The sequence below is a fragment of the Equus asinus genome, chromosome 14 (assembly GCF_041296235.1).
Source record: "Equus asinus isolate D_3611 breed Donkey chromosome 14, EquAss-T2T_v2, whole genome shotgun sequence".
NCBI lineage: Eukaryota > Metazoa > Chordata > Mammalia > Perissodactyla > Equidae > Equus > Equus asinus.
The window spans coordinates 193,660-219,077 of NC_091803.1; the positions used below are offsets into that span (position 1 = coordinate 193,660).

The 25,418-nt window shown below is 60.5% G+C and overlaps 1 long non-coding RNA gene across 1 annotated transcript; it reads left to right on the forward strand.

Annotated features, from left to right (window-relative positions):
• The first annotated feature begins 18,480 nt into the window (after positions 1 to 18,480).
• On the forward strand, positions 18,481 to 22,091 carry LOC139040115 (uncharacterized). The gene is made up of 3 exons (XR_011494006.1): positions 18,481 to 20,482; positions 20,590 to 20,871; positions 21,615 to 22,091. It is a non-coding gene; the product is annotated as an uncharacterized lncRNA (long non-coding RNA).
• Positions 22,092 to 25,418: the final 3,327 nt, after the last annotated feature.

Below are 25,418 nucleotides of genomic sequence, written 5' to 3' on the forward strand. Positions count from 1 at the left end.
CACCATGCCCAGCCCTGTGCACCCCCGGATCCCCACCAGCCTTCTGTGCACCTAGAACACAGCTCACCTCTGTACGCAGCCCGACGAGGCCCCACGAGGCCCCACAAGGCCCCCCAAGGCCAAAGGTCTGTCCTCCTCACCCCATTTCTCCACCCTGCTCTCCCCCAGTCAGTAGGCTCCAGCCTCCCGGCTGTTCCTGCCCCAGGGCCTTTGGACCACTGTCCCCTGGCCTGGAAGGAACTCCACTCCTTGTCCTCATTCACGTCTCCACGCAAATGCCACCCCATCCAGTGGGCTTCTGGGCCCCCAAGCAACAACCCAACACTTTCACTGTATTTTAGACGACACTCCCTGCTCTGGGAGATAAAGTGCTATTATGCTTTGTGAGGTTGTGGTGCATGAACTAGATTACAATTTTGGGGGCTTTGTTTCCTGTTTGTCCATCTTCCCCACTAGACTTCAGGCTCCATCCACAGACCAGATCTCCCACCTCATCTTTTTGCGTGCCCCAGAACAGAGATGGCACGCAGCAGGAGCTGGACGCGAACACAGAGGACTGCACACAGGGAGCGCCACTGCCACCTGTCAAGCCTCAGTTTCCCCAGCTGTAAACGGAGGGGAGCGGCAGGCCGGTGCACAGCCCTTCCCAGAGCTCCAGGCGCAGCGCAGGTGCACCTGTCAGGGCCCCTCTGGGCACGGAAGCCGAGCCCGGCCGGACTGTGCGGGGTGGGCGGCTTCGCCTTCGTCCCCATCCTCTCCCCACCCACCTCCTGCGTCCCCACGCAGCGTGCCTGAAAGCTCCCCCGCTCCGCCGCCTTCCAGGGACCGCCGCGCACCTGCATCTCCCGCAGGTGAGGCCCGGGCTGCACGCCCGCGCCGCGCCACCAGGTGGCAGCAGAGCGCCAGGGACCGCCGGGTGCGCGGAGCTGCGTACGCAGGGGGCGGGGATGGGCCGCCCAGGCCCCGCCCCGCGCTCAGGCCACGCCCCACTCCAGGCCCCGTCCCACCCAAGCCCAGGCCCCGCCCCACGCGCAGGCCACGCCCCACCCAGGCACAGGCCACGTCCCACACCCGGGCTCTGCCTCACCCAAGCCCAGGCCCAGGCCCACTCAGGCCACGCCCCACCCCAGGCCTCGCCCCACCTAAGCCCAGGCCACGCCCCACACCCAGACCACGCCCAGCCCAAGCACAGGCCACGCCCCACACCCAGGCCACGCCCCACCCAAGCACAGGCCACGCCCCACACCTGGGCTCTGCCTCACCCAAGCCCAGGCCCAGGCCCACTCAGGCCACGCCCCACACCCAGGCCACGCCCCGCCCAAGCCCAGGCCCCGCCCCACGCAAGGCCACGCCCCACCCCAGGCCCCACCCAGCCCAAGCACAGGCCACGCCCCACACCCAGGCCACGCCCCTATCCCTTGTGGCCCCACCCCAGGCCCCACCCCACCCAGGCAAGGCCCCGCCCCCTGAGGAGTCCCCGCCCCCACAGATTGAAAGGTGCCCAGGCTTGGGGTCCGGGTCTCCCCACGACATCCTGAAAGGAACTCGGGGCAGTGGGCGATGGGCTGGGGTCTGGGGGCCGCTGGCTTGTCTACACCAGCCCTTCTCTAAGGCCCTGACGTCCCTTCTCATGTGATCATTGCCAGGACTCAGTTCGCAGAGGAGGGTGCTGACCCTAGAGAAACGCCCGACGTCTCCCGGAGCATCCGGGGCACAAACCGAGAAACCGCAGGCCGGTCGGCCGAGCCCTCCTGCCCGTGCTGGGTCCTGTGGTGTGAGCCGGCCCCTTGTGGACACCCCCGTGGAGCCTCGGTGCTGGTCACCCTCTCACACCCAGGGCAACTGCAGCCAGGGCTGGGACACAGGGACCACCCGCGCCCAGAGGGCCCTGATCTGTGGCTAGGTGGGCTCTGATCCCAGCCCCAAGTGGGCCCTGACCCTTGGCCTAAGTGGGCTCTGACCTGGGCCCAAGTGGGCCCTCTGGCAGGCCGAGCTCCTCCCGCTTCCTCCCCAGCTCCTCCCTGTGATCTGGTGCGGGTGGAAGCAGAGGACAACTGTGCAGTGGACTCTCCAGGCGACTGGCTCTGAGGTGTAGACGCAGGATTCAGACCCAGGTGTCCAGCTCCTGCTTGCCTCGTGTGCCACCGCCCCACCACCACCCCGTCCATCCCCAGACACCCTCTTGGGGTCTCTGAGTGAACTCAGAGTCAGTCTCCTGATTCTCTCCCATCCTGTCTGAGGAGGGGTCTTGCTCAGACCCCAGGCCGGGGCCCTTAGCTGTGGCCAGGAGGGGGCCTTGGGCCGCTGCCCTTGAGGGGGACCCTAGGAAGGTCTCAGACTGGTTCCCCCAGGTGCCCCTTTGAGGGAGTCGCAGAGTTTGGAAATCCACAGACTGATTCTAACCTCGTGTTTTGTTAAAACAAACACAGATGTCCTCCGGCATAGAATGCAGAATTTCCGTGAAATCCTATTTAAAAAACAGGAATGTGGAAGGAATTTTGAACCTGGGTAGGGCTGTCTGGGGTTATGCCCCAAGATCCTGGTTAGGGGCTTGTTGCAGTGTCCTCTGGTTTTAAAGGCATGCTCACAGAAATGTTCCGGAAAGCCGTGGTCAGCCACTAACACTGTAGTCAGAGTAAGAGTGAATTTGCCAGGAGTCTTGAGGGGCAGCGGCACCTGTGTGTGCAGGACACCAACAGCTGCAGAGTGGGGTGCAGGGCGGTCCCAGCTGTGACCCGCCGGCCTCATGTGCTGGGGGAGGGCCTGCAGGTTGGGGGGCATCAGGAGGGAGATGCAGGGCAGAGCATGGCAGCCCCACTTGAGCCATCCACGGGGTCAGCGTCTCCACTGTCTTTCCAGGAGCCGTCCCCAGGTCCCCCAGCCCTGCCCCTTGGGAGCCCCAGACCCCTCCCCTCATGGCCAGGGGTATCGCAGGATCGTCGTTAGAAGGCAGAACCGTGACTCTCATACGAACATAAAGTGTATTGATCAAAGGTTTGCTTGAACCTGTTAATCCACCAGGAAACCGGTGACGCATCGGCCCCAGCTCTCGGGAGCATTCAGGACACCAGGGGTCCCTCCCGGAGGAGCCGCCCTCCAGACTGAGGGTCACACTGGAGTTGAATCCTGACGACAGCTGTTTCCTGGCCGGGCAATCTTGAAGCCTGCCCTTTCTGTGCCTAGGTTTCCACATCTGCAAAATGGGGAAGGCAGGAGCGCCCCACCCCCACCTCCCCACCCCCCCGCTGCCGACTGGCCATGAGGACAGAGGGGGCGTTGGGGTGTCTGGTTAGCAGTGGGAACGGCAGATTCCCCGCCACACCGGGCCCTCCTCCTGTGCCCCCACCACCCCGCCTGCACACCGAGTCCTGCCTCTGGGCCTCTTGCCTGGGACCTGGCGGGAGCCCCTACTCCTGCCTGGGGAGCTGGGGACACTGCCCAACCCGGGCCCCCCTCCCTCCCGCCCTCAGGCATCTCCAGCTCTGATCTTCTTGGAAATAAAGCCCAACGCCTTCCACCAGCAGGCAAGCAGGCCCACCTCTACTGTCGGGCACTCGGGGGTGCCCACCCAACGTCCGTCCTCCCTCCCCACTCCCAGTGCTTACAGCCCATGCACTTGGGGCCAAGCTGCCCACATGCTCTCTTCCAAGTGGGGCCACAATTCACTCCCGTCCATCGTCTTCCTCTCCCCTGGCCACATGCACCTGTTGAAGGATGGACGTGTAACATGAGGTGTCCATCAGGGTGATTCCCCATGTGGACTGCTGGCACAGACACAGTCTCCCTCCTTCCAGGCGGGGTGGTGTTTGGACGTGAAGGCTGGAACTGGAGCAGCTATTTTGCGCCCACGAGGGAGAACTGGCTTTGGAATGAGGCCGACTATGCAGAAGGCAGAGATGGAAAGCAATTGAGGGCTTGGCCTTGACGGCATTGTTGAGCCACTGGATCAAACCAATCCTGAAACCTGCTCTGCTCAGGAACTCCCAGGACCATGAGCCAGTCAGGCCTTTCTGGGTTAAGGCAGTTTGGTCCAGCTTTTCTCTCACTGACGGATCTCCTTCCCCTTGCCTGCAGCTCCAGCTGGTTTCCGTCTCTGAACCTGTTTTCCTGGATGCTCCAGGCGTTGGGTGGCCGTCCGTCCGATGTGCCCTGTGCCACCAGTCCAGCCAGCCCACTGCCCTGCCCACCAGCCGGCTGGCACTTACGGCCGAGCCCCCACAGATCCCCAGAAGTGGCCACTGCCCGCGAACGTGGCTTGCCCCTGGGCAGTCCAGAGAGAGGCCTGTGCTCACTCCCACGTGAAACTGCGGGCACACCAGTTAGTATCTGCCATTCACACACCCAGGACACAGCACTCCAGCGCAGCTGCCTGGCTCTTGTTGCTCCCGTGGAAAGGGCAGAGCAGGTGGCACGGGGGTCCCCCGGCTTTGGAGATTTTGGAGTTTTCTCTCTTTGTTTTCTCCTTCCCGAGCCTCAAGAACACACAGGCTAAACCTCCGCCTTGTGGTGGGAGGCGAGGACACCTCCGGGCTGGAGATTTATGGGGGAACAGCCGGCCCCACACGCAGGCCCAAATAGCCCCCTGATGCCGTGACTTTAGTCAACAGGGGCCCCATGTTTTCCTTAAGCGGCAGCTTCAGCCTGATCACCAGCCCGGGGGAGCTGGGCGTGCAGCCTGCGGCCTGCGCTTTTAAAACAGCCTGAAAAGCAATTGGTGATTCTGGAAGCTTCCGTGGGTCTGCAATTACCGTCGCCCTTATTAAAACTCCGCGCCGCCTCCCACATCAAACGAAATCAATCAGTAACAAGCTGGAATGTTCTTAGGTCATTTCCCAGCACACGGTAACTCGGGGGAAACGCTGTCTGACGGGCCGGCTCGCGAGGCCGCAGGAATCCTCCGGCTGCTGTGTGAGCCGCGAGCTCTGAGAGACGTCCGTCTCGGTGGAATTCCCTGCCGGTCTCGTTTTGCTGACTGCGTCCTGGCTGGCCTGGCGGGCGTGTCCTGTCGGGCACAGCCACGCAGACCGTCGTCTTGTCCCGGCTGAGACAGTGAGGAGGTTCAGGGCTCCCGCTGGGGCTGGGCCTGACGTGGGCGTCCGCCTTCCCTGCCTCGGTAGCGGGTCGGCTCCTGGAAACCCCACGTTCTTTCCGGCCAGGCTCCTACTTCCTTCTCTTCCCGCCACCTGACATGCGCTCCCTCCGGCTGCACGTGGCCGCCTTCCCCTCCTCCTCCGCGGCTCAGAGAGGACACCAGACCCGGGTCTCTGGGGAAATACCCACCCCTCGCCTCCTGCTGCCCCCCCGCCCCGGCACCCTGTTCGTGTCCCTCCATGGTGGCATCATTGTAATTACACTTCGGTGTTGATTTTCTTGGGCACCGTCTGCTCCCAGCAAGACCGCGGGCTGCATGCGCCTGCCTGGCTCACCCGGGGCACAGGCGTAGGGACCAGGGGCTGCCTGCCGGACGGGTGCACGGGCAGGGGTGGGTGTTTTCTCTGCCTGCACTCACGACAGACGGGCAGCGGTCCAGCAGGGGGTGGACGTGGGGAGGGGGGGACCTCGAGGAGCGATGGGCTGCAGGGTTCCTAGGGGCTCAGCCGAATGGAGGGGCGTCTGCTCCAAGGGCCAAAGAAAGAGGATTCTGTCCACACCTGGACGCCCAGGAGCTGAAAAGGGGGGCGCAGCCCAGCCACAAAGGACTCCCACCAGGTGACGACCAGCTGAGCCAGGCGCTGTCCCAAGCAGGTGACACAAACTGGTCGGTCCAACCTCAGAGGGCTCTGAGGTGGATGCCGGGATGAGCCCTTTGGAGATGGAGCACAGAGAGGGTGGTTGGGCGGTTGGAGGCCACACAGCCACAGAGGGTCAGAGCCGGGGTGGAATCCGGACAATGCGGCCGGGCCCACCTCAAGGATGCTCTTCCGTCCTGAGCAGAGAAACATATTTTTAAAAGCAAGATGCTTTCGGTTGAAGGCGACAGGAGCTCCGCCTGAAACCGGTCTCGATGGGGCCTCTCAACCGGACAGTCAGGGTCGGGCAGGACTCCAGGTGGGGGACCCGGCCGCTCAACAGGACCCTCCAGACTCCCAGCTCACTCCGTCTCCCCGCTGCGCCCTGAGGTGGCAACCCCATGTTTACAAGGCCCCACCTGCTGCCGGGAGGGGCCTGACCGAGCGAGAGGCCTGACTGGCAGCTGAGGTCCCAGGCCCACCGCCCCCAATGCCGGCAGCCAGGAGCGTGGCCCAGGCTGGGATCCTGCCAGGGGTGGGGACAGAGTCCCTGCTTTATGTCGGCACGGCCCTTGAAGCACTGGAGAGGACAGCATTTTCGTGTTCATCTTGTTTGGACGCTGACTGTTGGCATCGGGCGCCCAGGTTCCCGATGGGCAGCCTCCCCTCCCGGCCGGTCAGCTGCTCGCCCAGGTGGTCCGGCCTCAGGTGCGGAGGACAAAGCAGCTTTTACCTGAGACACACGTGGTCCTTCCCGTCCCGGCTCACCCGCCTGTCAGCGTCTGATGAGCGTCTCTGCGGCCCGTCTCTTTTTCAGCAGACTCTGAACAATGTAGCAGAAGCACAGAATCTCCTATCCCAGCGACTCCTCCACCCCCAGCGGGGCCTCCTCCCTCAGGAAACGTCTAGAATTCTGAGTCGATGCCCAGTACACACCCATCATTTGCCCCGTTGGCTGGGTGACTCTATTTAGAATCACCAAGGGTCCTGGCCTCAGCGACCAGACAGAGCAATTCAACAACATATTTCAGCAGCAGCAAAAACTGACGGATATCTCAGAATGAGCATAATGGGAAAGGCACAGGAGAGAGGTGAAGGAACGTTGAGATGCCACAGGCAGAGTTAAAAGATAGCCACCTGGGAAAAGAGATTAACAATTATACACAGAGCAACGAGCTGATTCCCCACATATGTAAAGAGCTCCTACAAAACAACAAGATGGAGGCCAGCATCCTAACAGAGACGGGAGAAAATGCAAGTAGGGGCTTTTTCACGTACAGAGAGATGCTCACTCACTCTCATAACAAGAGAAAGGCAAATTAAAACTAAATGGAGACCCCAGCTGGCCGCCAGTCACACCGGCAAAGAGCAGAATGTTGGACGACGTCCTGTGACGTCAAACTTGTGGAAAAATGGGAGCAGGAGTGAGGGCAGGCTCCACGCCCTCGATGAGCATCATGGACGCCTGCCCTGTGGTCCAGTGGCTCTGCCCGCCCTGGACGCACGGCTGCATGCAGGTGGGGTGGTCTCGGCACAAGCCGCTCCCCAAGTCGCTGTTCATGACGCCCCAACAGCCCAACGATAGGAAATTGTTAAATGATCATAACAGGCCCATAAAATGAAATGCAGTTTTTAAAAAGGACAAAGAGTCTGGCTTGAGTTTTGATTGACAGGTCATGTCAAACTTCTGCCTGAACAGACGCATCAGAGAGCTGGGATCCCACTGGGTCCCGCGGAGGGGCAGACGCAGACGCAGCCTTGTGACTGGTGAACAGAGACACCGAGAAGCCAGCCGACTGGGAGCGGCTCAGCGCAGCCTCCACACCCTCGTGGGGGCAGGAGGATGACATCGGGGTGGGGGCTCCACGCACAGCCAGGCACTCGGGGCGAGACCCCAGAGAGGAGAAGTGCTCAGAGTGGAACCGGTGGGGCCTGTGGTGCCAGAGCCGCAAAGATGGGAGCTGGGGGTCCTGGTGCATGGCTGTGGCCCCCACGTGGCCCCGAAGGACGGCCTCTCCTCGACTCGAGATTCACACGCCCCAGAGCCCGATGGCATTTCCAGACCAGCCTGGAATTCTGAACCGTGTGACTCTGTCACCTGTGAATTGAATTGTCTAATTTTCCTCTGAGGTGTGTCCCAATCCCGCCCCCCGTGGGTCCCCGCCTGGGACGCCTCACACAGAAAGTGCATGGCCGGGTGTGCTCCCGGGATGGTCGGAGCCCCAGCCTCCACCGGCCTGGCCTCAATCTCCAGCAGACGGGGCGGGAGCAGGTTCAAGGCAGGAGCTGCGAGAAACAGCGGGGCGGGTTTTCCAGGCTGCCTAAGAGCTCGTCATCTGGCGGATGACTCAGGATGTTTGCCTCCTGACCTCTGGGGACCACGCGGCTGCAGCCTGTCTGGGGAAACACCACCTGAAGTGTGCGGTCACCCTGGGGCTGGGCGGGGAGGGGCCCAGGCTCACCTGGAAGGATCCTTTCCCGGGGAAAGTGCTGCCCCAGGGGCAGGGCTGACGCAGCCCACATTCTGCAGGAGGACGGACAACTCCTCTCCCACGCGCCCCCTGGGGCCTTGACCGCCATGGATGAAAGGGCATGTGGTGGGCTCCAACAAGAGCCCCCAGCTGTGGGGCACGGGGAGAGGGCTGGGGCACCGGGCCCGTTCTGTTCCTGCTCACCTGGCCCTGCCCCAAGGGGGCTGCACCTTGACCTCTGCCTCTGTCCCGTCCGCGAGCAGGACGCCTTCCTCAGCTCCCCCAGAGAGGCCACAGCCCCTCGCAGCCCGTCCCTGCTTCCAGCCCCCTTGGCAGCAGGGGTCCCCCACGGTGGGCAGCGGCACCAACTCGGTGGGAGGAGTTCCCCCCAGGAACCCCCAAAGCAACAGCCGTGGGTCCAGATTTGTCCCGGATGCCCCACCCGTCCCGGCCTCGGGGGCAGCTCGCCAACCCCGCATGTCCCTGCCAGTCTAGCAGGTGGAGCTCAGAGAGGGTGAGGACCCCCAGGGAGGCACGATGGGTCCACGAGGCCTCTCCAGTCCCGGCCCACACCCCCCAGGTGCGGCCACGTGGGCCCGGCCAGGCGCGGCGTTGTCCTGCGGCCGACACCACAGCCTCGGGCCCCGGCTGCCCCGCTGCCCTCCGTGCGGCTGAAAGGCCTTTTCATCCCGTGTGGACAACACCACTGGCCGCATCAAAGGACTTCTGTGGGAAGTCGTATTTTTCCCCAAACCAGAAAAGTTCAGGCTCAGAGCACAAACATTCGGCTCATTATTTGGGAATAACAAGTCCTCTGGGTCCTGGTATCAGATCAAAGCTCCGAAATTAAATTCTCCCGAAGAGGAGGTGGCCTGGGATCAGCAGATCCCTGTTTGCTTGTTTTTTTTCCACTTGGAGGCTAAAAAAAGGGAGTTGAAATCTGCCTGGCGGTTGCGAGTCTGGCTGGCTTTGCGAGCCGGGAGGAGACGGCGTGCTCGGGGCTCCTGGGCGTGGGGGCCGCAAATATTTGGTTGACATGACAATGGAGGCGGCTTGGCAGCCTGTCAAGTGCGGATCTCCAGGAAAATGCGCTTCCCCCACCCGGTCCACACACGCGTGCAGACGCGCACACACACGTGTGCATGCATACAGGTGTCCACGCTCACACAGACACACACGTGTGTGTGCATACAGGTGTCCACGCTCATGCAGACACACATGTGAGTGTGTACAGGTGTCCACACACGTGGATACACACCTCCACGCATGTATGCATGTATACACAAGTCCACACACGCATGCAGACACTTGCACACACACACACACAGCCAGGAGCTCATGCCCACAAGCTCCCAGGAATGGTATCCACGCATGTGTGCAAACTGGGACCCTTGACCAGAGGCACATATGGGTGCATGCACAGATGCATGCATGTACACACATGCACACACGCACACAGGCTCAGAGCAACAACAGGAAGAGGGATAGGGAGGCGCTGTCACCTGCGCTGTCACCAGGGGAACCAGCGCTGGGGGACCTGAAATTCATCCCACAACAGGGGACCAGAGAGGGGGTGGCCCTGGGGACAGCGGAGCTGCACCCGCCCATCCTGACTGGAGGCGCCCACCTCGGAGCCGGAGCCCCTTGTTCCCACCCTGGCTCCTGAGGCCCCAGAGGCCCCGTGTGGCTGCAGCCCTGGACACGGCCGCAGGGGGAAGGTGCTGCCAGGCGCTGGGCAGAGTAATGGCGTCACCAAGCTGCCACCCTCGCTGTGACCCTGTGCCACCTGTCTGCATATCTCAGGGACTCTCCAGTGTGGACCCTGTGGCTGTGGTTTGCGGGTCTTCACCACATTCCTCTCTGCTGACCCTTCAGGGCCCACCGATAACCCGGGGTGACCCCCTCAGCTCCATCCCTTCACACACCAGCAAAGCCCCTTCTGTCACCTGAGGTGACAACCCTGGGTTCCAAGGTGAAGACGTGGATGTCTCTTTTGGGGGGTGCCTTCCAGCCTACCGCCAGCACGTGTGAGCCTAATGTGTGTGTGTGTGCACACGTGATCACACATGTAAATGGACATGCTCCCTTAGTCTGGCTTCCCCAAAAGCAGAGCCTGAGGCAAGGGTTTGGGTGCAAGTGGTTTATTTGGAGGAGCCTTAGGGGGCAGGAGAGAAGGGGAGGCTTGTGGGGAGCATTGACGAGCCAACACCCCACTGCCTGGGGACCGCTCACTCCAGGAACACGCTGAGGGCCTGGAAGCTGGAGTGTTGATCACATTTACGGCCTAAGTGGCTAAGGGTCCTCCTGACGCATTGAGGCCCCACCCTCTGGGGTCCCCGCCTCGACGTCTGGTGGTCCCCACTGACCGCTTGATGCAGCTACACGGATGCGGGGGCCTCTGGGGCCAGAGATGCCCATGACACACGTGTGGACGCATGTGTGCTGCTGGGTGCACACGGGAGCCCCTCGGCGGCTGTGTCGGGAGCCTGTCCCAGGGCAGGAAGGGGTGCAGGACAGCAGGGGGCACGGACGGTTCCCCACCCCAACGGCTCGTCACAGGGGCACAGCATCCAGCCTGACGTGGGCAGCTGGTGGGGGGGGCGACCCTGGTAACATGGACTCTCGCAGCCACCCTTCTCCGCGAGGGCGGCCAGCCCCTGTCACAGACGAGGAGGCAGCCGATCGGGGCTGGGGAGACTGGTCTGTGCCGCTCGCCTGCTCACCCCCCAGGTCTCGGGGGGCACAGCCCTCGTCAGGGGCGTGGGCACCGCAAGCAGTGTCTGGAGCGCGTACTGGCTGAGGACGGGGGGCAGGCTGCGTCCCTGGGAGTCCCGTTGGGCTCTCCTGGCTGTGGTCCCTGTCACCCAGGGCAAGCCCTCTCCCAGCCTCAGTTTCCCTCTCTGCAATAGAGGGCGGTGGGTGGTGGGAGGGTTTGGAGTGAGATGCCTCCTGCCTCTCAGCTCTCAGTGGGTCCCCGTTCTCGAGGACATTCCTAGACGGAGCCCTTCGCGCCCTCGCGGAAACTCCCAGCACAGCCGGAGCAAACAGTAGCCACTCGGGTGACCAAGGACGCTCCGCTGCCCGGCTCCACGTGCGGCCCCTCGACCTGGCTGCTCCAGCCACATGGGAGGGAGCCCACGTCTGTCTGACCCTTGTCAGCTCTGGGAAATGTCCAGAGTCTGCCGCCACGTGGGCCACCGTCCGCCCGGGGGAGCCCAGATGCAGCCCTGAGACCTCGTCTGGCCCCACGTCAGGGTCCTGGGGGATGGTCCCACATCAGAGCCACGACGAGGTCTCTGGTCAGACATGGGGGCAGGAGCATGGGATGAGGGGGGTCATCTGATAACCCCCTGACACGCAGCTCCAGGCGGATGACCCCTAGGGACCGTCCCCCGAGGGATGACAGTGGAGACGCTCACGCTGGGTGTCCGTCTGTCCGTCTGTGGCCCTGGAGGGTGCTCTGTGGGGCGGGGCCGCATCCCTGGTCCCAGAGCCCGAGCACTGCAGGCGACCTCGGAGGCAGGCGAGGGGCCGTGGGGGGACCCCAGCTGTGCCCCCTAAACGAACACATCCTGCTGGTGAGAAATGGGCCGTCCGCCCTGCTCCCCATCCCAGATTGTAGGGCGGGAGCCGGGCATTGGGCCAAACGAGAGGATGACAGCGACGTCCCCGAAGTTGTCTGAGGACCTGGAGCCCCGGATGGGCTCCAGAGACGGGGTCTGCGGGATTCCGGGTGCTGGGGTCCCCGGAGTCTACAGGAATGCGTTCTCGCGGTTCTGAAGGCCAAAGTCCGCGATCGGGGTCGCAGGTGGGCTCCTCCTGAGCCTCAAGGCATCCTCGCCCCCCACCCTTGGGCCCCCGCTTCTGACGAGGATTCCCATCCTGTGACTCGGGGCCAACTCCATCTGGGTGGTTTCTCCTCCTTGGTTCACAACGAGTTACGTGCACAGAGACCCCGTTTCTGAATAAGGTCACAGGTACACATGTATCCCCCCAAATTCACACACGCAATCCTGACCCCACGCGGTGGTATTGGGCGGTGTTTGGGGAGGGGATCAGGGTGTGCGGGTGGGGACCTCCGAGTGGCGTTAGTGCCCTTGTAAGAAGAGGCCCCACGCAAGGATGCAGCACAGACGCGCCGTCCACAAACCCGGGAGGAGCCGCACCAGATGCGGGATCTTCCAGCCTTGATCCCGGACGTCCAGCCTCCAGACTGAGAAACGAGTATCTGTGGTTTATAAGCCGCTCGTCTGACTCTGCTGTCACAGCGGCTGAGGGGACGGAGGTCGTCACGTCCCGAGGTGCCAGCCGCACCAGCACCAGGAGCCTGGGGGACGCGGGACCCCGGCCCCCGGCATCCCGAGTCAGACGCTGTGTTTGCAAAGGCCCCGGGCACCAGTGTGAGAAGCCCCAGCCCACCTAGCTGGGCGAGTGGACAATAGTCCTCAGCCACCGTCCTTGGGGCCAGAGCCGCCCGGGGAGACGGCACAGGACCCAGAAGCGGGGACAACGTCCACTCCACCTGCGGGTCCACCCCAGATGTGTTCCCACGGCGCACGTCCTCTACCGCGCCCAGAACTCCAGACATGTGGGGTCCCCGTGCTCTCACTTACTCCAAGGACCCCCTGACTTCTTTGACCATCAAACTTATTTTCTAGAAACCTTATTTGCTGCGGGCAGAACGGCATCCTCTGGGGGGGCCGTGGCCAACCCACTGGTTCCCCCTCTCGGTGGCACCTGCTCCCAGCAGCACCCCCAGCACCCAGGGCCCTGGCCCCACCTCCCCCTCCTGGACCAACGGGGACACGGGCCGGTCCCTGGCCCTGGCTGTGGAGCAGCTGAGCTCACTGGAGGCCGGGCCGTGGGCTGAAAGCCGCTCTTGTCTCGCGCCCTGTCAACAAGCCCCACAGCCGCCTGGCGTCCTATTGACTCAAGATAAGTTCTGGGGGCCGGGCAGCTGTTTGGTCCTGCGCCTGCCGGCCAGCTCGGACTGGGCCAACCGGGCTTGGTGAGTCCCACAGGCCGGGACCCTGCTCGGCACACGCCCACTGGGCCGCACACTCTGTCCCGACCCCGGGCCCCGAGCGGTTGCTCCTATCGGCCTCGCTTGGCGGTGCCAGGGCGCGGGGACTGTCACGTGCTGCCCAGCTCTGTCCAGAAACAGGTGCTGGAGGAGACGTCATATCTCACACCCATGGCTTAAGGCTTCCGACTTCGATCAATATTTGCGTTTCCAGCTCCGGAGAATCTAATCGGACTTCCAATGGCACCTGGCGGTTTGGGAGTCCACCCTCCCCGGGGCCTGGTCTGGGGTCCCAGCACAGGGACAAGCGGACAGCGACGTGGGCTCCCTCGGGCCGGGACCCGGGTGCAGAGAGTGGACGTGTCCCCTCGGTCTGCGTCCTAGGACTTCAGTCGCCCTTCCCAAACGCCAAACCTCATCGCTCGCACCCTGATGAGCAGGCCCCAAGCTCAGAGGCTCAGCCAAGAAAGACGGGGGTGGGGAAGCTCTTTCCAGAAAGTTCTTTTTGGGAATAAAGCAACTTTGCTGTCCAACCCCCAGGAGTGAGAATAATCTGAATCAGACCCCCAGGCCAAGCTCCGCTGGAGAGGGGGTCCCGGCCACCAGCGCCCGGGCTGCACTGTGAGGACGCAATGGGGCCTCCAGTCCGCCAGCCCGCCAGGCTGCGTCTGAAACTGCGTGGATGGAGCCTTACCTGCCTGTTTCAGGCGCCACACCCAAAACGAAGCCCCAGAACCAAGCAGGGCAGCCCCGACCGACCCTCGGACCCTCTGGAGCTCTGGTTCCAGGCAGAGAGGACCCCTTGGTCCCGTGACCCCTCGCCCACCCCGGGGGGCCCAGGGCCCCAGAGGGACTCCCCATGGCGTCTGGGTTTTGTTGACACGCCAAGAGCAGGAGATAAACCCCAGCTAATGTCACAACAAACACAGGCTGAAACCGGAGAGGCCGGGAGATGAAACAGGCGTCCCGGGCTGGGGGACGCTGGACACCCCACCCGGGGCCAGCAGGGCCCAGAGGCGCCCAAGTTAATCATTCCCGGGGCCCCAGCGAGGCCAGCCCCACCCCAGACCGGCCTGGCTGGGGACCAGTGGTGACCAGACGACCCTGTCCCTGCCCTCCGGGCTGGACACTCCGGTCGAGTGGGAGGCACGGTGACTCAGATGGCCACACACGTGGTGACAGAGGGCGGTGGCCGGCTGGGCAGAGCTCTGGCCTCCGTCAGGCGAGGGGGACGCGGCTCAGCCTCGCGGGTAAGTCGGGAGAGCCCCACCCCCGCCCCTCTGAGCATCACGATGACAGAGCTGGGCCAGGATTCCCGGAGATCAGCGCCCGGAGGGACCCCAGGCCACCCTAGCCCCTGGCAGAGAGCTCAGCCTGCGCCCCGGGCCACACAGCTGGTAGAAGGTGAGGCTGGGGGGAGCCCAGCGGTCCTGTCCCGGAGAGGCCGAAGAGGCCGGGCCACGGTCACTCACAAGGCGGGGAGAGGCCCCCATGGAGGCCTCTCCTGCCCCATAGGTGGGCTCTGAGGGAACTTCCCGGAAACCTCGAGGGCAGCCGACCTCCTGGGACAGGCTGGGAGTCAGTCAGCAACCCGGAGGCCCTGAGGGGAGGGGCTGAGCCACCGGGAGCAGCCGACAGGGGCCTGGGCAGACTCTCCCCGGGGGACCAGGCCCTTGGACACGGCACTGGCAGGGGCCCCGGGCAGGTGCAGGTGTCCGCCAGGTACCCTTTTATACTTTATGCCAATCGAGTTACATTATTGTGATACAATATAAAATAATATAATAATAATAATTAATAATAATAATGTGATTATAGTTTACAGCCATGAAACGGTAATTTGAGACGAAATGGATAAATTCTTAGGAAAGAAACAGCTTGCGGGCTCGCACAGAGGAAATCAGGGGACACGACAAGGACTCGAGACCCCCCCATGCAGACCAGGTCCCTCTGACCCCAGACGCCTGGCTCTTTCCCCAAAGGAGACACGTTCCAGTTAGAGAGCGAGAGCTTAGCCAGCCCCGGACAGGGCGTGTTTGCAGAGTGAGTGCGTGTGCACAGTGAGGGCACACGTGTGTGCAGACGTGCAGACGTGCAGACGTGCAGACGTGCAGAAAGTGTTTTCTGGAGCAAACTCCATTAATTCAGTATAACGAATCCTGGCTCTCTCGTCCAACCTTGAAATCACACAGTTTCCAATTAGTTTTCTTTCATTTCAGCGAAATTATATCCACAGGAATCATTTCTCTTCGTTCCAATTTACAGCAAAAATTGTGATTTACGCTCTGCGGTTTGTACGAGTCTTTACGATCAGAGCCTCTCGTACGGGGGTCCCGGGGGCCGGGAGACAGACACCAGGGGGTCAATCACTCGCCCACGGATGTCGGAAGCGCAGGGCGTGGCGGCTGTCGGCCCTGAGGACGCTGCCCCCGCTGTGCCCTCCGAGGCTCGCATGGCACCTGCAAACTCACCAGGGAACTGAACGGCCTGGAAAGGGTCCTCAGTGACGTCTCCGTAAAGACGCCCGTCCAGGCGGCCACTTGGCCTAGCCAGGAAGGTCCTCGTGCATCTCATGCCCCTGCCCTGCCCTGGTCAGAGGTGGGGGGTCCTGATTCCTTCTGGACCCTCGGCTCCTCGAGGTGACCAGGGGAACAGCAGTCATCACCCCCGGGGCCGACCCCGTGTCCACCACCTCCTAGGATGTCAGCCAGGGTCCGCGTGAGCCCCAAGAAGGAGGGGTGGGTGTGGAGGCCCATGGGGCTGTGGCCCCTGAGCGTCTGGGCGGGTCAGCAAGGGGGGCACCTCGTCCACAGCTCTCTCGTGGGACTTGAGAGAAGCAATTTCCGGTCCCCACAGTTGCATCGGCAGGAACTCGGTGCTCCTGTTTTGACTGAACCCAAATCAAGCATGAGAGCAACGGCTGGTGGCCTCCGTGGGTCTCCCTGCCCCTCGTCTGCTAGCACGCGGCTGGCAGCCTGTGGTGGATTGAGGACCCCGGACGGAGGCCGAGCTGGCGTGGAGCTGCGAGAGGCTCCCGGTGCCCCCATCCTGGAGGGCGGGCTTCTTGTCGTTTGTCCCCACTGCTCCAGCCTCAGGGGTCTTTGCCAAGGGTAGCGACTCAGATTCTGAGTCAATCAGCCAAGGATCCAAGAACGGGGGCCCCGGCACCCATCGCCTGCCCCTCCTGCGAGGCTGGGCCCCCAGCTGGAAGGGTGGGGGAGCGCCTTCTAGCCCCCGGGGCCCGTGGACTCGGTCTTGAGGGGCCCTGGCCGGACCTCTGCAGGCCTGGGTTTGGTGATGGGCTCTGAGATGAAGTGGGAGCCAGAGGCAGCAGCTCGGAGCGAGGCTCCCAGGTAGAAGGGCCCCAGGTCGGGGAGTGTTTCCATTCAAGGCCACAAAGAACTTGCAAGTTGGACAGAGGAAGGTGGAGCCGCTGGGGTCCCCACGGCTGGAGGAGCAACATAGCCGGGGTGTCCATGATCCCACCTAACAGGCTCTCAGCTCCCAGCCTGGCAAAGGAAGTGGCTCAGGTAAGGCCGTTCCTCTTCCCCCTGCCCTCTGCCCTCTGCCCTCTGCCCCCTGCCCCCTGCCATTCGCTCTCTGTGCTGCAGCTGGTTACAGGCCCGTTTCCGAGGAATCTGGGAGATTCTGAATCGCACAGGGGCAAACGGGAGCCGGTAGGGAGCCGGGGGCATCTGGCTGCTGGTCCAGCGGCTCACGATCCCAGGGTGTGGGCACAGTGCCCGTGGGAAAGCCCGCAGGACCAACTCCAGAGCCGGCAAGCTCCCCGGCATCCCTTCCAGGCTGATGCGAATTGTGGGGAGTGGATGCCAGGAGGGAGCGTGTGGCGTATTCGGTCACCACAGGACGAGATGTCTGCTGTGCCCGGGCCTGACGCCCTGCCAGGCTCACTAGGGCCCACGTCGCCTCCTCTGGACCAAGGAGGCCCCATGACGCCAGCCTCAGCGACTCACAGGAGGGTCCAGGGAGATGGCCAGGGAAGACCCTTAGTGCCAAGGCCTGCACACAGTAGGGCTTGACAAGTGGGGCCTTGGTGAGGGCTTCCGTCCTTAAGAAGCACGGCCCCGAATTCCTCTGGGTGTGCAGTTAAGTCCTGGCCAGGAAAGTTTTGCGCCCCTGTTGTCTCCAGAGAAGAGCAAATTCTGAGGTCAATAAGGTGCTCCAGAAAGGGGGTTGCTGCCCCACATGCACGGCCACCGTCCGTCCCCACCCTGGGGCTGCCCCAACCCTTGGGGGTCTGCTGCTCTGAGCCCCTCTTTGCAGCTCCATTCTGCCCTCTGTCCCAGAGCCCGAGCAAAGTTGCAAGGGTCTCCGAGCTCTCATGGTTCCGGCAGCTTCTTCTGCAGCTCGTGTCCTCTCCATGTGTCCCTCAGGGCTGGGCTGAGGGGGTGCATCCTGGCCTCTGGTTCACACGGCAGCAGAGAGGTCAAGAGCAGAGGAGAGTCAAGAGCAGTGGAGAGGTCAAGAGCAGAGGAGAGTCAAGAGCAGAGGAGAGGTCAAGAGCAGAGGAGAGGTCAAGAGCAGAGGAGAGTCAAGAGCAGAGGAGAGGTCAAGAGCAGTGGAGAGTCAATAGCAGTGGAGAGTCAAGAGCAGAGGAGAGGTCAAGAGCAGAGGAGAAGTCAAGAGCAGAGGAGAGTCAAGAGCAGAGGAGAGGTCAAGAGCAGTGGAGAGTCAATAGCAGTGGAGAGTCAAGAGCAGAGGAGAGGTCAAGAGCAGAGGAGAGGTCAAGAGCAGTGGAGAGGTCAAGAGCAAAGGAGAGGTCAAGAGCAGAGGAGAGTCAGGAGCAGAGGAGAGGTCAAGAGCAGAGGAGAGTCAAGAGCAGAGGAGAGGTCAAGAGCAGTGGAGAGTCAAGAACAGTGGAGAGTCAGGACCAGTGGAGAGGTCAAGAGCAGAGGAGAGGTCAAGAGCAGTGGAGAGTCAAGAGCAGTGGAGAGGTCAAGAGCAGAGGAGAGGTCAAGAGCAGTGGAGAGATCAAGAGCAGTGGAGAGGTCAAGAGCAGAGGAGAGGTCAAGAGCAGTGGAGAGATCAAGAGCAGTGGAGAGGTCAAGAGCAGTGGAGAGTCAGGAGCAGTGGAGAGTCAGGAGCAGTGGAGAGGTCAAGAGCAGAGGAGAGGTCAAGAGCAGTGGAGAGTCAGGAGCAGTGGAGAGGTCAAGAGCAGAGGAGAGGTCAAGAGCAGTGGAGAGGTCAAGAGCAGTGGAGAGTCAGGAGCAGTGGAGAGGTCAAGAGCAGAGGAGAGTCAGGAGCAGTGGAGAGGTCAAGAGCAGAGGAGAGGTCAAGAGCAGTGGAGAGGTCAAGAGTGCCAGCCCAGGAATCTGGTGCACTGGTTGCAATTCCAGCCCCCTCTTGCTAGCCCCTCCTGGTCAGCACAAGGAGCACCACCCCGGGAGTCTGCGTCTTCGCTGCTCCCTGGAGTCGCCTGGATCTTTAGCGAGGCTGTGCCAGGCTCCCACCCCCAGACGTGCTGACTTAGCCGGGACGGGGCTGTGACCTGGGCTCCGGAATTGTCAGAACTCCCCGAGTCAGTTCCAGGCCCTCTCCGAACCCTGACTCTCCTGCCTGGGCTGTGAGTCCTGTCAGATGCTCGCTCAGGCCCCTCCCGGTCCCCTCTCTGAGCCACCTCCCCGAGACCCCAGCAGCCCTGGGCAGTGGACGGCTCCTCGCCGGCTGTGCTCACAGCCCGGGGCCAGGTGCCCACGCCATCTCCAGCCCCCTCCCGGCTATGCCCCGGACATGCTGCTGGCTTGCAGACGGGGCCACAGAGCCACCGCCCTCGTTGGAGAGCGCCGACCACCACCTGCGACCGGGAAAGCCCTTCTGGAGACACGACCTCCAGCCCCGTCCTCTCCGAGGAGGGAACAATGCTTGACCAGGCTCCAGGCGCCTCCATCCTCCACTGGAAGGAGGAACGTCTTAGCAACAAAGACCTTCCTGTCCGGACCTGGAGAAGCGAATGAAACAGAACTTCACGGAGAAGGTCTTGGCGGAGGCGCCGTGACTCCCTCCCTCGCTCCCCGGGAGGACCTTCCGCAAAAATCTTGGTGCATTTTCGCGATGGCCAGACCCCGGGCGGCCCTCAGTGGTCTGGCCTCACCGCTCAGTGTGGCCCCATGTGTCTGGAGCTTGCATTTGGGGCTTTCTCGGGGGTCACGTGGCCTCTCTGCCTGTGCCCGTGGAGAGAGCGGCCTCTCTTCCTCTTCCTACGGGATCAGGGTCCCGCCCTGACCCCGTTTAAGCTTAGTTGCCTCCTAAAAGCCCCATCTCCAAATACAGTCAGGGGGAAGGACTTCAACCTACGAACTGGGGGCCCTGATTCAGTCCACAGCACGACCCGGGGAAGACGGGGCCCTCCCTCGGTCCACTGCCATTTGGGGGCCCCAGCCACCATGCGTGGGGAGCAGGTCAGGTCGGACCGGACGCCGGGCCCCATGTCCTCCGAAGGGCTTCCTGGGAACCCCTCAGGGCAACCTAGTGTGTCTGGAAAAAGCTTCTTAAGGGAAAAATCCCAAGGAGCCTCCAGGCCCCAAGGTTCCACCCCCATCTGGCCCCCGCCCTGGGGCAGAGAGGCGAGGACAGCCCCATCTCAGGCCAGGAGCAAACACTCACGTCAGAGGTGTCAGCCTTGCAAAGGCTCAGGGATGGAGCTGACCCCTTCCTTGTACAGACGGGAAAACCGAGGCCCAGAGAGGCTGCCGTGTCTGCCCGAGGTCACCCAGCAGGCAGGCAGTGGCGCTGCCCCCCGCCAGCCTACCTCCCAAAGCCTGTTTTCTCAAGGATGTCTGGAGCTATTTTTTCTCTGAGTTAAACACTTTGCTCCGGGATGAACACAGAGACCACCCCAGGCTGTCCCGCCCCCAAGACCCCATGGACTGGCTCCCGTGGTCTCGATCTGTGACCAGAGGGTGCCCAAGAGGCACAGGGTCAGGGTGGCGGGTAGAGCCCCAGACCACCAGGCAGCCCGGGCACACGCAGCTTGTCCACTCCGCACTCGGCCCGCGACCCAGGTGAGTGCATTTTCCTGACACATTTGGGGCCGGTGAGGCCCCGCAGGTGGAGACACTGCCCCCCCGGAGGCCCCAGGGCGGGTGTGGCCACGGCCGGGCGGCCAGGCCACTTCCCGGAGGGTCTGCTTACTCTGCAGAGCTCAGTGGGCATCCGCCCTGGGCTGCGTTTGGACTCAGACCCCGACCACCTGCAAACGGCATCCAGGGTGGGCGGCCCGCCTGCACGCAGCAGCCAAAGTCAGTGCCAACCTCCCCGGGGAGGCCGGGTGGGCGTGGGAGAAAGGGGAGGTGGTGGCCGGGCCCAGTATAAGATCTGCTCCTTCCTGCCCTGTTGTCTTCTAAAGCTTGGGGAACCACGTCACGCTGCGGCAGAGTGAATTTGGGCCGTGTGTGGATCGTGCACAACCACGCTGAGACCCCCCGGTTTGCACCCCCAGAAGAAGACGCGGACGAGCCCCCGCCACACGCTGCCCCTCGGCATCCTGGGCAGGGCCCCCGTCCTGCTCTCTGTGCAGCTCTCTGTGCAGCTCTCTCCTGGGTTGGCCGTGCCCTTTCTCAGCTTCCACGTCCTCGGCTGGGAGAGTCCTTCCCGCCGGCGTTCTGCGCCACGTGGCATCGCTGTGCGGGTACGCGGCACCTTGTTCACGCTGCCCACGGGCACGGCTGGGTCGTCTCCGGTTTCTTGCCTTATAAATGACACCCCCACAAACAGTCTTGCAAAGGCCCCGAGTCCGCCGCACGAGAGTTTCTCCGAGACAGACACCGAGCGGGGCGGCCGGGCGTGGGGTGTGCTCGTTCAGCCTTCCCAAAATGCTGGTGCCAGGTGACCCCTGACCCGGCAGGGCATGCGGACTCCGTCCCCAGCCGGCCCCGGGTGTGGTCAGACCCTCTGGCTTCACCACCTCTTTATGGCGGCATCGTGCCCTCTGTCCCTGGCGGCCTTTGTCTCTGACGCCTGAGGTCTGAAGTGAAGGGACCCTCGTCCCCCGACGGTCGGTCGGCGCTGTGTGTCCGTCTCCACCCTTTACTGTCAGCCCGCAGGTGTCTCCGCGTTTAACGTGGTTTCTTGTCAACGGCCTTGGGGCTGGGTCTGGCATTCGATCACTCTGAGCATCTCTGTGTCGACTGCTGCTTTCAGACCCTGGGTGTCCGAGGGACGATGGACAGAGTGGAGCTGACGGCCACCACGGCCGCTCCTGTTTTCCATTCCCTTTCCTTGGTCTCTGTCTCTGTTTCTGGCCCCCACTCTTTTTCTGCCTTTTGTGGTTTTAACTGAGTTTCTTGCGTGATTCCGTCTTCTCTCCTTTCTTGGAATCCCGATGATCCTTCTTTTTTAGAGGGTGACCTGAGTTTGCGGTCTAATTTGCAGCCGATCCAGCTCCACTTTCAAATACCTCGCGGGTCGCGGGATACCTCGTGATGACAACACAACCCTGATCACCCCTCCCACCCTCGTGTCATCGCTGCCGCTCGTCTCACACGTCGGCGTCCGCAGGCGTTTATCCACGTGAGACGCACACGTAAGCATCCAAATTGGACGCATCGTCACCGTTACTGTTTTGCACAAACCGATGTCTGTAAGATCGGTTAAGAAGAAGGAAAACGATTGATGAGAAATCACACGAGCGAATTCTTTCGAGTCTGAATTTCCTCTACCGAACCCTCTCTTTTCGTCATTACTCCACGTCCTCGAGCGTCACTGTGTTCGTTTTTTCTTGCGTTATCGTAAACACAATGAGGAGGCTGATGTTTCCACTCCGTGCTTTCTTTCTGCTCATCTGATGACGTGACAACCAAGATTTCACTAGAGCACGAGAAACGTTTGTGGAATGAATAAAAAAAAGCAGACAAGAGTGTTTATTTTACCTTCACTCATTCCGTCTTCCGTGCTCTTCTGTTCTTTACAGAGACCTGAGCTTCTGACCTATGTCACTTTCCTTCTCTCTAAGGGGCCGCCCTCTGCCCTCTGCCCTCTGCCCTCTGTATTTCTTGAAGGCAGGTCTACCGGCAACAAATTCCCTTGACTTCTGTTTGTCTGAGAAAGTCTTTATTTCTCCTTCCCTCTTGCAGGATAATTTCACAGCGTGCAGAATTCTAGTTGGTAGTTTTTCTCTCTCGACTCTTGCCATATTTCACTCTACCCTCTTCTTGCTCGCGTGGTTTACGAGGAGAAGCTGGACATGGTGCTTTGTTCTCCTATAGGCAACGTGTTCCTTCCTCTGGCTTCTTTCTGGATTTTTTCGTTATCTTTGATTTTCTGTAGTTTGAAGATAATACGCCTGGGTGTGGGTGTTTGGGTGTTTATCCCACTTGGTGTTCTGTGAGCTTCCTGGATCTGTGGTTTGGAGTCTGACATTAATTTGGGGGAAATTCTCACTTGTTACTGATTCTCATGTTTCTTCTGTTTCTCTCTCCTCTTCTTCTGGAATTCCCATTAAACACATGTTGTGCCCTTTGTAGTTTCCCACAGTCCTTTGCATTCTCTTCTGCGTTTTTTCGGTCTCTGTTCTCTCTGCTTTCCCGTTTTCAGGCATTCTGTTGGCACGTCCTCCAGCTCAGAGACTCTTTCCTCGGCCGTGTCCAGTCTGCTCATGAGCCCCTCAAAGGCATTCTTTGTTTCTGTGACATTCTTCATCTCCTGCATTTCTTTTTGGGTCTTTCTTAGGATTCCCCTCTCCCTGCTCACACTGACCGTCTCTTCTTGCATGCGGTCTACTTTCCCATTAGAGCCCTGAGCATATTCATCATAGTTGTTTAAATTCCTGGTCTGGTAATTCCACGTCCCCGCCATGCCGGGTGCTTGTTCTCTCTGTTCAAACGGTGTTTTTTTGCCTTTTGGTGTGCCTTGTAGTTTGTTCCTCACAGCCAGACACGATGCACCGGGCACGAGGAACTGCCGTCAACAGGCCTGTCACATATGGACGCCTGCGCCTGTGGGCCTGTCTCTGAGCTTGCTGTTCTGTTCCACCGCTCTGCTCTGTTCCCGCATCGCACCACCTGGTCATGAGGATTAAAACTCTACAATAAGCCTCAGTATCACACAAGGCCGGTTCTCTCCCTCGCTCTTCACGGGCAGCTTAACTATCTCCCACCTTTGCATTTTAGCATAAATTTTAGAATCAGTCAGGATCCACAAAAAAAAAAAAAAAAGAAGAAGAAGCAATTTAGGTTGAGCTTGTATAAAATCCATAAATCCATTTGGGGAGAATTGACATCTTGACAACACAAAGTCTTTCAATTCTTCGTTTCTCTGATTATTTGGGTCTTATTGAATGCGTCTCGACAGAGTTTTTTTTTTTTTTTTTTTTAAGATTTTATTTTTTCCTTTTTCTCCCCAAAGCCCCCTGATACGTAGTTGTATATTCTTCGTTGTGGGTCCTTCATAGTTGTGGCATGTGGGACGCTGCCTCAGCGTGGTTTGATGAGCAGTGCCATGTCCGCACCCAGGATTCGAACCAACGAAACACTGGGCCACCTGCAGCGGAGCGCGCGAACTTAACCACTCGGCCACGGGGCCAGCCCCTCGACAGAGTTTTTTTAAGATCAATTTCCTCCATGAAAATCTTACACATCTTGTGTCTTTCCCGTGTGTTTCCTATTTTCCTGCCTTTGAAAATGATGTACTGTCTCAATTTCAGTTTGTCGCCGGCATATGGAGAAGCAACTTGTTTTTATCTGCTGATTTTGTGTCCAGCAAACTTCCCAGGTCTCCTGTTAACTTTGATCACGTATCTCGATGTTTTTCCAGCCCTTTCAACACCTGTGGTCGTGCCCTCTGGGGTGTTGAAGGTTTTGTTTCTTCCTTTCCAATCTTTATGCCTTTTATTGATTTTTCTCACCTCGTCTGTGGACGTGATCAAGGATCCCCTCCTTCAGTCTGTCCAGATGGATGGACGACTGGTTTGATTGATTTTGTCAGAAATAAACCACTAGTTTATTTCCCGATAAACACGACTTGGTCATAATGTCGGGTCCCCTCTCCCACCTTCTTGAGTTTGATGATCTTCTCTAGGGCTTTTCCTTGCTGTACTATTTTTCACCAGCTTTGTTGTCAGGGTCTATTAGCTTCTCAAGATGAGTCAGAGAGTCTGTCTTCCTCTGCTGTTCCCTGGATTATCTGTTGCTTGAATATATTGGTGAAAATCACCAGGGAAGACATTTGAACCTGGAGTTTTCTGAACCAGAAGATTTTTAATTTTAAATACATAAAAGTAACATGTGAAGACTCTTGTGCATTGCCAGTAAGGGTGCAAATCAATGCAGCCACTTTGGAAAACTATCTAATTCTACGAAAGCTGAGCAGTCACGTTCCCAGCATGGACACCACGGAACCGAGCTTGTGCATCCTCCACGGCACTCATCTCTGCTTATTCACAACAGCCGAGAGTCAGACTACCCGAATGTCCCTCTCCAGGGAGTGGGCCACCGAGCCGTGGTTCATCCACGCCAAGGAATAGTACACACCCCTGAAAAAGACCAAGCTATGAATTCACGTCACAAGAGTGAGTGTCACAGGCGTTGTGTGTAATGAAAGAAGCCAGACTCTGAAGGGCATGCGCCGTGTGGTTTCACTTACGTGGGGCTCAAGACGGAAGCCAGCAGGACTGGGACTGGGTGCAGATGGAGGGGATCATCCTCAACTTCCTGCCCGTGTCCTGTTGTCCTCCCTCTGGTGCTGGCCCAGAGGTCAGAATCGTGGTCCCTCAGGGGCGGGGTGCTGACTGGGGGGGCCCTTGGGGCCGCTTTGTGGGGTCTGGAAATGGGCTGTATGTTGCAAAACTTCGCCAATCTGTACAGTTAACATCAGCCCACTTTGCATCCATCACCGAGTGTGTTACACTCAGATAAAAGCACAAAAATACACGTGATGCAGCTACACTTTTAAATGTGGGCGGGAAAGAAGAAAAGCATTCGTCCTGCTCTGGGCACAGAGGACTTGATGAGCCGGCCGCTCCTACAGGTTCTCGTCCTCTATGTGTCGGCCGTGGAACGTGGGTCCACTGTCCAGCCGCCCTGTGCTTTCTGACTCGACACATCTCAGGGATTCTTCTGATCTGTGAGGAGTTACGATAATACAGGAGACGTCACCACGTGCCCAACACCATCCCCAAAACTCACATGGGAGCCCTCACCCCCCGCCCCCAGTGGTCACTCTAGGGACTATAGGCCCATT